Source organism: Rhinolophus sinicus, chromosome 12 (genome assembly GCF_057876585.1).
Source record: "Rhinolophus sinicus isolate RSI-liver-muscle chromosome 12, RSI-T2T, whole genome shotgun sequence".
Classification (NCBI taxonomy): domain Eukaryota; kingdom Metazoa; phylum Chordata; class Mammalia; order Chiroptera; family Rhinolophidae; genus Rhinolophus; species Rhinolophus sinicus.
Genome location: NC_142512.1, coordinates 30,977,195 through 30,990,155, shown reverse-complemented (window position 1 = coordinate 30,990,155; position 12,961 = coordinate 30,977,195). Strand labels below are relative to the sequence as shown.

The window sequence follows — 12,961 nt, the reverse complement described above, 5'->3', positions numbered from 1 at the left end:
TACCTTCAGGCCCCTTGACCCCATTTGTTCTCTTTCATATTGTATTGTTGTTTGCATGTGGAAGAAGACAGAAGTTCAGGTGGGTAGGAAATTAAGATTTAGGTATAGTATCTCATTTAATTCTCACAAATCTTTAAGGTAGGTATAATTATCTCATGTCACAGATGAGAAAACTGAAGCTTAGAGAAACTAAATAACTTGCCCAATACAATGGATATTGGCATCCAGACTATCTGATTCCAGAAGGCAAACATTTTCTACTATAAAATGCTGCCTCTCAAGAGGAAGGATAGAGCAGCTTTCAGTAAATAAACACTGTAAAATCCCCTATGACCTACCTCTTGTGGGTGAGGTGGCCTGGTGACTCATGCCAGAGTGTTTGTGGAATTCTCTTTCCTGGAGGAGAAGTTTAGAAGGGTTGGTTAGACAGAAAAAATGACCAGGAGGGGCATACTTTATGTTTTTCAAATTCTATGCAGTAGATATGTCGTAAGACATACTACGCTAACTTCATTCCATTGTGATTAAAGCATATACTTTGTGTTATTTCAATCTTTTACAATTTGTGGAAACTTGTTTTATTACCTGAATGGGGTCTATCTTGTTATTGGTTACTATTTGCCTGACATCTCTTTTTTCCATCCTTTTACTTTCAACCTTTTTGTGTCTTGGAGTCTAAAGTGTGGCTCTTATAGAGAGGATATCGTTGGATCATGTGTTCTATGCATTCTACCAATCTCTGCCTTTTAACTGGAACATTTAATCCATTTACATTACATTACTGATAAGGTAGGATTTACATCTGCCATCTGCTTATATTTTTATGTCTTACATCTTTTCTGTTCTATCTCTCCGTTCCTGCCTTCTTACTGTTGTATTTCTTTGTTCTTCAAATATTCTGCCTTCCCTCTCTCTCCTCTTTAGGAACTCCCATTGTTGGTATGTTTGTTGGTGTCCCACAGGTCTCTGAGGCTCTGTTCATTTTTCTTTTTCCCCTTTCTTTATTCTTTCCCCTTTCTGTTTTATAGGCTGCATCATCTCAGTAGATCCATAGCCAGGTCCACCAATTCTTTCTTCGGACTGTTCAAATCTGCTGCTGAGCCCCTCCACTGAATTTTTTATTTCAGTTATTATACATTTAAACTCCAGAATTTTCATTTGGTTCTTTTTTAAAATAATAATACGTTATCTCCTTACTGATATTCTCTATTTAGAGAGACATCATTCTCATACTTACCTTTATTTCTTCAGACATGGTTTCCTAAGATTCTGTGAACATATTTAAATAGCTGATTTAAAGTTTTTGTCTGTAAGTCCAACATCTGTACTTCCTCAAGGATAAATTCTGTTTATTTTTTTTTCTCATATGGGCCATTCTTTCTTCTTTCTTTGTACATTTCATAATTTTTTGTTCAAAACTGGATATTTAAAATTATACAATGTGGCACTGTGGACACCAGATTCCCCCCTCCCCACTGTTTGTTGTTGGGCTGTTCATTGTTGTTATTTGTTTAGTGACTTTTCTGACTTAAGTCCCTGAAGTCTGTGTTTATTGTCATATGTTGCTACTAAAGTCTCTGCTCCATTAGCCTAGCTATCAGCTAACAACTGAATAGAGATTTCCTTGAATGCCTAGAACCAATAAGTTTCCCAGTATTTTCTAAGGTCTCAGAGTTGTTTGCAGACTATTGGTTTTCAAGACTACCGTGGAGCTGGAAGTGGAATAATGGGAAGGGGACAAGTTAAAACACCCGAGTTTGCTGTTCCTACCAAGATTCAGCCACTCATTCTTCCTTCCTTCCTTCCTTCCTTCCTTCCTTCCTTCCTTCCTTTCTTTTTTATGCTTTATTGCTTTGGGGGGAGCTGCTCAGAAAAATTTGGAATGCTTCACGAATTTGTGTGTCATCCTTGCATAGGGGCCATGCTAATCTTCTCTGTATCATTCCAATTTTAGTATCTGTGCTGCGGAAGTGAGCACACAGCCACTTTTCTTGAATAAGCATTCCCTGAATTGTTGTAAGGTCTTCGCTAATTTCCACAGGTCTGAAAAAGTTGATCCTGACAATTTTTGTTAGTTTTCTTTTACGGAGGCAAAATTTTCGGAGGTCCTTACTCTCCCATATTACTGTTTCCCCTGCTCCCCCCAGGATAACCTTTTATCATATCATATTATTATATCTGTAAAAATAACAACTAAAAAAGACATTATCAATAAATTTCCTGGTGAAAACTGAAAATTCATCAACATGAGAGGTCTTTTTATTCTTCCTGTGTTCATTTTTTAAATAATGTTTTAATTACAATTTACATACAATATTATATTAGTTTCAGGTGTACAACATAGTGATTAGATATTTATATACCTTACGGAGTGATAACCACGATAACTCTAGTAACCTTCTGTCACCATACATATTTATTACAATATTGTTAACTATAGTCCCTTCTGTACATTATTACATCCCTGTGACTAATTTTATAACTGGCAGTTTGTACTTCTTAATCTCTCTCTTTTTCACCTATCTCCCATACCCCTCCCATCTGGCAACCATAAGTTTGTTTGCTCTATCTATGAGTCTGTTTCTGTTTTGTTAGCTCATTTTATTGTTTTTTAGATTCCACATATAAGTGAAATCATATACCATGTTGTTCTTTTAACGTTAGTAGAATCTATAGTAACGCCTTTTTCATTCCTGATGTAAGTAATTTGTGTTTTCTTTCTTTTTTTCTTGATTAATCCATCTAATAGATTATTAATTTTATTAATTTTTTTCAAAGAACCAACTTTTGGCTTTAATTTTCTCTGTCATTTGTCTGCTCTTTTTCTTCATTAATTTCTTCTCTTATCTATTATTTCCTTTCATTTACTTTTGATTTAATTTGCTCATCTTTTCAAGATTATTAAGTTGGATTATTAGATCATTATTGTTAAACTTCCTCCTTTTCTAATATAGGGGCTTAAAACTATAAATTTCCCTTTAAACACTGCTTTAGTTAATATTCTACAAGTTTTAATTTGTTTGTTTTCATTACCATTTCACTTGAAATATTTTCTAATTTCTTCTTTGATACATTAGCTACTTGTAAGGATATGGCTTCATTTCCAAATATCTGGAGCTTTCCTGGGTATCTTATTGTTATTGATTTCTAATTCAACTCCATTTTAGTCAGCACTATTACCTAAGATGTTTCTCTTTTGAAATATGTTGAGACTTATTTTATGACTTAGCATTTGGTCCATCTTAGTGAGCATTCCAAGTATACTTGAAAAAAAAAGTGTGTTAAATTGTTGAATGTATAAATGTCAATTATATCAAGGTTCAGAACTTCTGTATCCCTCCCAATTGTTTTGTCTAGTTGTTTTACCAATTTCTGACGGAAGATGTTAATAACTTCAATATACTAATTGTCTATTTCTCACTTTGTATTTGTCCATTTTTTTCCTTCATGTATTGTGAAGCTTTGTTCTTAGGTAGTATATGGGTTGAATTGTATCCCCCCCAAAATATATGTTGATGTCCTAACCCCTGGTATCTGTGAATATGATCTTACTTGGAAATAGAGCCTTTGCAGATGTAATCAATTAAGATGGGCTCATTAAGGTGGTACCTAATTCACTGTGAATTAGGAAAACACCATGTGAAGACAAACACACATGAGGTGATAACACCATGTGATGATGGAGGCAGAGATTGAAGTGCTGGCCCTGTAAGCCAAGAAACACCAAAGGTGGCTGGCAAAGCATCATAAGCTAGGAAGAGGCAAGAAAGGAGTCCCTCCTACAGGTTCCAGAGGGAGCAGGGTACTACTGACACTTGACTTCAGACTTCTACCCTCTGGAACTCTGAGAGAATAAATTCTTCTTGTTTTATGTCACCTGGTTTGTGGTACTTTGTTATGGCTGCCCTAGGAAAGGAATACAGGTACATACTACACATTAAGGATTTTATATATATATTTTTTATTATTCAACCCCTTTATAAAAAAAATCCCTTTAGCTCCCATAATAATTTTTCTCTTGAAATCTACTTAGTCTGATAGCAATGCTGTCACACTTATCTTACTGTTTGTGTGATATATCTTGCTATCCTGTTACTTTCAACTTCTTGTGTCTTTATGAAAAAGTGTGTCTCTTGTAGACTAAATATAGTTGGCTCTTGCTTTTTTTATTCAGTCTGACAATCGCAGCCTTTCAATTAGAGTGTTTAGTCCATTTGTATTAATCTACTTAGGGATTTGAAGTCTACCAAATTGCTACTTGCTTTTTAGTTGTTTCATTGCCTTTTGTTCCTATGTCCCTCTTTTCCAGTCTTCTTTTGGATTAATCAAATACATTATACATTTCATTTTTATTTCCTTTTATTGGCCTTTTATCTATACTTCTTTTATTATATTTCTAGTAGTTGTTCTAGGGATTATAATATGCATCCTTCATTTATTACAGTCTAGAGTTAATATTACATTAATAATTTATATAAAATATGAGAATCTTATTACATAAAATAAATAAAATTTTATTTACCACCTCTTTTGCTATTGTTGTCATATATTTTATATATATATATATATATATACATAATAAACCCCACGCTATTGTGAGAGTCATTAAATAGGGAAGTCAGTAGACTGAGGGTGCTCTAATGCTTTGGGAGCCAACATAAGGAAGCAAAAATCTCAGCCAGAGTCAATTCCTGTAAATGCCTTGGGTTAGGAAAGCAAAACTTAAGAACAACCAATCATAAACGGCAAGCTAGACTTTCCCAAATAAGGCAACTGCTTAAGCTATAGCCAATTAAATAATAAGAGACTTTCCCCTAGCTCCTGGGCCATTAGAGCACACCTAACCACTTATAGTTTGGCACTGGCTGATTTGAATCAATGTATGCTTAAATAAACTATTCAAAAATGTAATGTGCCTCCATTTATCTTTTAACAGTATTATTGTATATTAATGCATTTACTTTGAACAGTTACCTCTCAAAGAAAATAAAAGAAAAAGAACAAGGGTGACTGTATGGCTCAGTTGGTTAGAGCAGGAGCTCTTAACAACAAGGTTGCCAGTTCAATTCCCACGTGGGATGGTGGGCTGCGCCCCCTGCAACTAAAGATTGAAAACAGCAACTGGACTTGGAGCTGAGTGAGCTGCACCCTCCACAAATAGGTTGAAGGACAACAACTTGACTTGGAGCTAATGGGTCCTGGAAAAAATGCAGTTACCCAACAAAATTTTTAAAAAGAAAAAAAAAATTGAAAAAGAACAATTGAAAAAAAACATAGTTATGTATAAAAAAAAATAGATATATTCTCCATATATATTACCATTCCCAGTACTCTTCATTCCTTCCTATCGATACAAGTTTACTTCAGCATATCCTGTAGTGCAGGCCTTCTGGCAATGAATTCTTTCAACTGTTGTTTATCCGAAAATGTCTTTATTTCATCTTCATTTTTAATGGGTAATTTCACAGGATATGTAATTCTAGGTCGACTTCCTTTCAACACTTTAAAGATGTCATTCTATTGTCATCTGGCCTCCCTTATTTCTGATTGTCATTTGTGTTGGTGTTCCCCTGTAGGTAATGTACAGTAGTCCCCTTTATCCACAGCTTTGCTTTCTGAAGTTTCAGTTACCTGCAGTCAACTGAGGTCTGAAAATGTTAAATGAAAAATTCCAGAAATAAACAATTCATAGGTTTTAAATGATGCACCATTCTGAGTAGCATGAAGAAATCATGCTCCATCCCGCCTGGGGTCTGAATCACACTTTTGTTCACCAAATCCACACTGTATATGCTACCTGCCTATGAGTCACCTCAGTTATCAGGTATTTTGAGAGAGGCGGGGGGGAGAGAGAGAGAGAGAGAGGAGAGAGAGAGAGAGAGAGAGAGAGAGAGAGAGAGAGAGATCGTATTCACATAACTTTTATTAGGGTATATTGTTATAATTGTTCTATTTTATTATTAGCTATTGTTAATCTCTCACTGTGCCTACTTTATAAACCAAACTTTATCATAGGTATGTATGTATGTATGTATAGGAAAAAACATTGTATAGAGTTTGGCACTATTTAAAGTTTCAGGCATCTACTGGTGGGTCTTGGAATGAATTTCCCAGTGATAAGGGGGGACTACTGTACTTTATTCCTCTGGTGGGTTTTGAGATTATCTCTCTAACTATGGTTTTCAGCATTTAACTGTGATGTTCCTAGGTGTCTTTTGTTGGTTTTGTTATCCTACTTGGGGTTTGCTTGGTTTTTCTTGGAAAAACTTGTTTTTCTCCAAATTTGGGCAAGTTTTTGATCTTTGTTTCTTTAATATTTTTGCCCCATTCTCTCTCCAATTAAATATATGTTAGCTTGTTTGATATTGTCCCATAGATCACTGAGGGGGTGGGGGAAAAATCTTTTTTCTTTCACTTTAGATAGGATCATTTCTATTGATCTGATTTCAACCTTATTCATCCTTTCTTTTGTAGTCTCCAGTTTGCTGTGAATATCCTCCAGTTACATTGTAATTTCAGATATTTTACTTTTCCATTCAGGATTTCCACTGGATTCTTTTTAATGGCTTCCATTGCTTTGTTGACATTTCCCATCCACCCACTCAATATGACTATATTTTCTTTTAAGTCCTTAAAATATTGATGACAGCTACTTTAACATCCTGGTCTGTTAGTTCCAACATTTGGGTCTGCTCTATTGATTATTTTTTTGTTTTTGTTTTTCTCGATTAAGGGTCAAATCTCCCTGCTTTTTCACATTAATAATTTCTTTACTTATGCTTGACATTGTGGATGATATGTTTTAAGAAGTCTAGATTATATTGTCTTTCTTTAAAGGGTATTGATTTGTGTTCTGGTAGGCAGTTAAATTACAGGCATATTATTTTTGGCCCTGTCAGCCTTCGTTTTATTCTTTATTATAGTGGGTATATTTTAGTTTTTACTCTATTCTTAGGTCTTGCCCCTTAAGCTAAGACATATTCCTGACTCCTAAATCATGTCTTTCCTAGAGCCTCACCTGAAAGTCCAAGGTGCTCACGGAAATCTCTCCAGTCAGGCTAGGCCAGAAATGCACCACCTCATTTATCACCATTCAGCTCCCAGCTCCATGACAGCTCATCTCTGCTGGGCCTCAGAGAGCCTCACGCTGCACCTGCGCAGTCTGGCCCTCAGTCCGGGACCCGTGATGAATCCCCGTACAGACTCCTGGACTCCTCCTCCCTCCCCACTACAGCTTCCGCTCCTTCAGTTACCTGCCCCCCATGTATAGCTGCTTCAGTAGCCCTACCTAATCCGATCTCTGCCCCTTCAACTCAACAAGGCACCTTTCCACTTGGGATCTACGTGCCTGTACCATACCAGGAATCCAGGGTGGTTGTGAGGCTTACCTCCTGTGTTTGTCTTCACTTCAGAATCATAGTCCTATCTCACCTATTGCCCAATGCCTGAAAATAGATGCATTATATACTTTGTTCCATTCTGTAGTTGTTCAGTGGGAGGGCAAGTCTTGTACCAATTACTCTGTTAGAGCCAAAAGTAGACGTATTGTGTCTTTTTTCACTTCAGATTCTTTCAAAACTTTCTGTCTCATGTTTTTGATGCTCCTTTCTACAGGTGCCCTGAGCTTAGGCCTAGACCACCGTTTGGATAACCCAACACCACCCTGTCTTCTAGTCCATTTTTTCTTTTTCTTTTTTTTTTTTCCACTGTCTCTTAATTTTAAAAACGAATTAGGATCAAGGGAATAAGAAGACAAGCTAGAGAATGGGAGTAAATATTTGCAAAAGGCATATCTAACAAAAGACTGCTATTCAAAATACGCAAAGAACTCTTAAAATTCAAAATAAGAACATAAACCACCTGCATTTAAGAGAATGGGCAGATCTGAACAGACACCTCCCCAAAGAAGATCTATAGATGCCAAATAAGCATGTGAAAAAACGCTCCACATCAGATGTCATCAGGGAAATGCAAATTAAAGCAAAGATGAGATACACTACATACCAATTAGAGTGGCCAAAACCGGGAACACTGACGACGCCCGTGCTGAGAGGACGAGCGGCAACAGGAACTCTCCTTCACTGCTGGTGGGGATGCAGGATGGTCCGTGGGAAGACAGTTTCGTGGTTTTTTACAAAACTAAATGTACCATGTGATTCAGCAACCATGCTCCTTCGTATTTCACCCAAATGAGTTGAAAACACAAAAACCTGGCAGCTTTACTCGTAATTCCCAAAACTTGGAGGCCACCAAGATGCCCTTTAGTAGGTGAATGGATAAATAAACTGTGGTACCTTAAGACAGTGCAATAGTATTCAGTGCTAAAAGGAAATGTGCTGTCAAGCCATGAAAAGATATGGAGGAAACTTAAGTTCATATTATTAATGAAAGAAGCCAATCTGAAAAGGCTACATATGGTATGATTCCAACCATGTGACATTCTGGCTAAGGCAAAATACATGAAAACAGATCAGTGGTCTCCAGGAGCTAGAAGATAGCGAGAGAAAGAGTGAACCCTAAGGTAAACTATGGACTCTGGGTGATGACGTGTCAGTGTAGGTTCATCTATTGCTACCATGGCACCACTCTAGTGCGGATTGTTGCTACAACGGTGGAGAATGGGGGGAGGGGTGTCAAGGATACATGGGAAGTCTCTGTACTTTCTGCTCTATTTTGCTGGGAAAACTGCTCTAGAAATAAAGCCTATTTTTTTAATGGATTAAAAGTCACCAATCTTGGCTGTCTCCAGAAATTAAATCTATGCTTAAAAGGTGAGAATTCAAAATAGTCGATTAGCTCTATGTGGATTACTGTTATTACTATGATTATTTGACAAGGGTTCTCAACATTGTCCCCCAAAAGGAGGCCCAAAGAAGGGTGCCACGGTAGTAAAATGAACAGAATAAGTGTTTGGCATTCCAAGATTTTGTAAGATGGCATTTGTTTTTTTAAAATGGGAGGGAGGATGACGTTGTACATGTAGTTGTTAAAAATCTTAATGTGACCAGGCATGAAACAATGTACATTTGAATTGATAATGAAGGGGGGGGGGAAACGTTTAAAATATTACACTGGTCATTATCAAAAAGAAGTTTTTGAAAAATCCACCAAAACATATTCATGTTGCACAGACAGAGCAGCTGGTTCTACTTATCTGTCAATGAGTCACAGCATATTCTTATACTCAGTGGTGTTTGGCTTTTTTCACTTAGTGACTTTACAAGAATACATTCTTAAGGAATTCAGCTCCATACCTTTTGCCCAGTTCCTCATGATGCAATGTGTTTGTTTCCTCTCGCTCTGTTACTAACCAGGTGAGGAGAAGGCAGGAACCTACCTGCATGCGTGGCCACACCCCGTCAGCCATGGGGGCAGATGAAATCTCAGTTGACAGGCAGGTTGGATGTCTGTGGAGGCCCCACGACTGAGGCAGCTGCTGGCTGTAGGCTACAACTCCCTGAGGCTCTTTACCCTTTTCATCTCCACAAAAGACATGCGCTTTGGGAACACTAGTGGATCTCTTATTCTTTCCCCCGTCCCCTTCAATAACTGGTGCCTCAGGAAGAGAGAAACATCAATGATGGCCAAGATCCGCTGTGTATTTCTTATTTCTTGCTGGAATTCCATCAGGTCCTGGATCACTGGCTGCTTCTGCCTCCTCTTCTCACCCCACACCCCACGATCCTATAGCTTCTCCACTTCCTGTTGCCCAATGGTCCTACTTCCTGGTAGCTTCCTAAGTAACGTTCCTACTGATGCCGTACCCCTTCTAAAACATACTACAAATTATAAAAGTATACCATGCGCGTGGTAAAACATTTACAGAGAAGAATGACGTAAAAAGGTGAAAAGATCCCCCCATCAGTCCTTCTGCATCGAGGTGGCCACTGTTAAGTTTCACAGATGTCCTTCCACAACGTTTTTGTGCATAACCCATTCAAGAGCCTTTTTTAGATGCAAATGGGAAATATACTGTATAAATATGTAGTGTCCTACCATTTGCTTTTTCTTGTCTTCCCTAGAATCTGCATGTTGGTTAAGAATATTGAATGTCAAATATATATGTATCTATGTGTGTGTGTGTATATATATATATATAGTCACGGGATGTGAAGTACAGCATAGGGAATATAATCAATGGTATTGTAACAGCTATGTACGATATCAGAGGGATAGTAGACTTGGGGGTGTTATCACTTTGTGAGGGGTGTAAATGTCTAATCATTATGTTGTTTTGTACACTCAAAACTAATATAATAATAAAAAAAATACAGACTCTGAAGCAGACAACCTGGATTTGGACCCAGGCTGCCTTCATCCACTAGCTGTGTCATCACAGGCAAGGAACTTCACCTCTGTACCTCAGTTCCCCCTTCTGTAAAAGGGAAATAGTGACAGTACATTATCCCATAAGGTTATTATGTAAATGAATTAATAAATGTAAGGAACAGGGGGCACATGACTATTGTTACCATTTCTATTCTACCAGGATGGCAGTGATGGCTTCTCCTAGGCTATGAAGGTGACCGGACCAGCACGGTGGTAGGGCTGCTCAGGGTGTGCTGAGCCCATTCTTGCTCCTAAACTAACTGCTGTGTCATGCAACTCTGGTGTGTTCAAATGGCTCACATGACCTGTGTCCTAAGACTTTGAGCCCCACAGAGGGCAGCCAGAACCCACGGTGGATTTGGTCTTTTTTTTTTTTTTAATCACACATTACCTTATAGCTGCGTTTCATATAGTAAAACCCTGCCAAAACCCTGTAAATGGGATCCCCAAATCGAGTCACTTAACACGTAGGGTTGCATTACTTCAAAATCAACAAAATGTCTGGGAAAGAGTCCTGCAGAGGACAAGAGCCAATCACCAATCTCATTATATCCCAAATGTGTTTTTTCTGGGGTTTCATTGTATTTATTTTCCTATAATCCCTTACTAGTTCATTTCTGAATGACTTTTCTCTCCTGTTAACTGGAGAAAATAAAAAAAAAAGAACCTGAGTTATTGTCTTAATATAACTTTTGTGAAAGTGGGGATCATGGCTACAGCTCTGGGGTAAAAGCTATACTACTCATTAGGATAAGAGTTTGCAGATTACGGATGGATGCAGTCATTAGCAGAAAGCTCCAAGCCTTCTAGAATAAAAGCATCACTGATGAGAATTAGGTGACTGATATCCTCCCACCTAAAGATAATTAAAGAAAGTCTAAACATGACAGCTCTAATATGAAATATGGTTCAAGTCATTTGTAGTAGACGAAATAAATTAAGAGAATTCAAGTTCTGCCAAAAATTTGAAGCGAGACATTAGGCAAGCATTATTTTGACTTTTCATTGTAAGTCTGAGGATGGGTTAGGTGCATTCTACAAAAACACACTCACCCTACATCTCCCAGCTCAGATAGGGACCCACCTCTGATTTCAATATCTGTTTTCTTTCCACTATGTCAGCAGTTCTCCAAGTGTAGTCTGTGGACTCCTGCAGGTCGTCAAGACACTTTCAGGGGGTCTGTGAGGTCAAAACAACTAAGATGTTGTCTTTTCACTGTGTTGATGTTTGCAACGACAATACAAAAGCAATTAACTGCTGCACTCCAGCATGAATCTAGCCAGTGGTACTGCTGGGCTTTGCAATCACAGTAGGGAAGAAAAAACAGATGCACTTAATATCCTCGATGAAAGAGTGACAAGTACTATTAAATCGTGATGTGACCTAGTAAAGGCACATGTGCATAGCAGCATACGCTTGTCTCAAGGAAGACCACTTGTGCAGTTGGTTGCACTGAGCAGAACTGCCTGCGTTTTTCACAGAACCCCAATGTTCCTTGAAATCATTACTGACAGAAAACCTGTGGTCAGTCAGACATGGGCATTTGCAGACATTTTTTTGACAACGAACAAAGTGAGCCTCTCGCTGCAAGAACAACTGACAGTGTTGGTTGGTTGGTGAAAAAGTTGGAGCTTTCAAGCACTCATTAGGATTTTGCAACGCTCATATCTGCTGACAGCTTCCCAATACTTTTCTGATAAAATCAGGTACTTGGCAATAGTAAACGTTATTTTAAAATATCACATAGTTAAATGGACAGCATTTGAAAGATGGCAGTTTCCAGCAAGCCCTGCCAGTGCATCATCACACTGACTTCTCTGCCCTTCGGTGAGGTATGGCCATGACTTCCCGACAAGCTCTGATCACAGGGGAGCTGTCGTCAGCCCCAGGGGTAGTGGCTGCTCCTCCTACCCACTATATTTTTGAAGATTTCTCTTGATTTCTTCCTAGCCAACCCCTCAGGACTCCAATCCCTGTTAGATTTAGTAATTCTTTATGTTAAACTTTTCCTGTTTGATTTACTGTGTGGTTTCTAATTGGGTCTAAATTGATACATTAGGCCTTGCAAGCACCAACTGAGAACTGAAAAACAAACCAGCGAGGTCATCATTGTGCAGGGAAGATTGTTCCTACCAGGCCTCCTCCTCTTTGTGAACAATAAGCGCTGTCTACTTGACGTGGAGGAGGAGGGTACGGGTTGAAGGAGAAAGTCTGGAACAGTTCCTTTTGGGTATAAATAAAGACGTTGAAAATTAGAACCAAATAGTACCCATATTTTGAGTGGGCTAGTTCTTTAGCCTGTGACAAGTTTTCCCGACGTCCCCTCAGACCAGTTAAAGGAGTAGGGAGTGAATGATCCAACCAACCCAGCTTTGGAAGGAGCTAAACAGAAGTTACCGTCACAGTGTCCAAGACAAAGACAGCAAAAGGAACGCCACTCCTATCAGTGATGCGAAGGGAGGTGGAGAGCTTCAGGGTTTCACAAGAAGGGAAAAAAGATCCAGTGGGATACTGATTAAGTCAGGGTCAGAGTCTTTTTATCGAATTGAATGTCTTGAGAGCTAAAGCAGTTTAGAACTTAATGTTAGCCATGGGCATTGCAGTATTACTTACAATACGCAAGATGTGGAG

At 38.3% G+C, this 12,961-nt stretch overlaps 1 non-coding gene across 1 annotated transcript; it reads right to left on the bottom strand.

Moving 5' to 3' along the window:
• Window positions 1–1,871: 1,871 nt before the first annotated feature.
• LOC148756511 (U6 spliceosomal RNA) lies at window positions 1,872–1,978 on the bottom strand. The gene has a single exon (XR_016018094.1). It is a non-coding gene; the product is annotated as a U6 spliceosomal RNA (small nuclear RNA).
• Window positions 1,979–12,961: the final 10,983 nt, after the last annotated feature.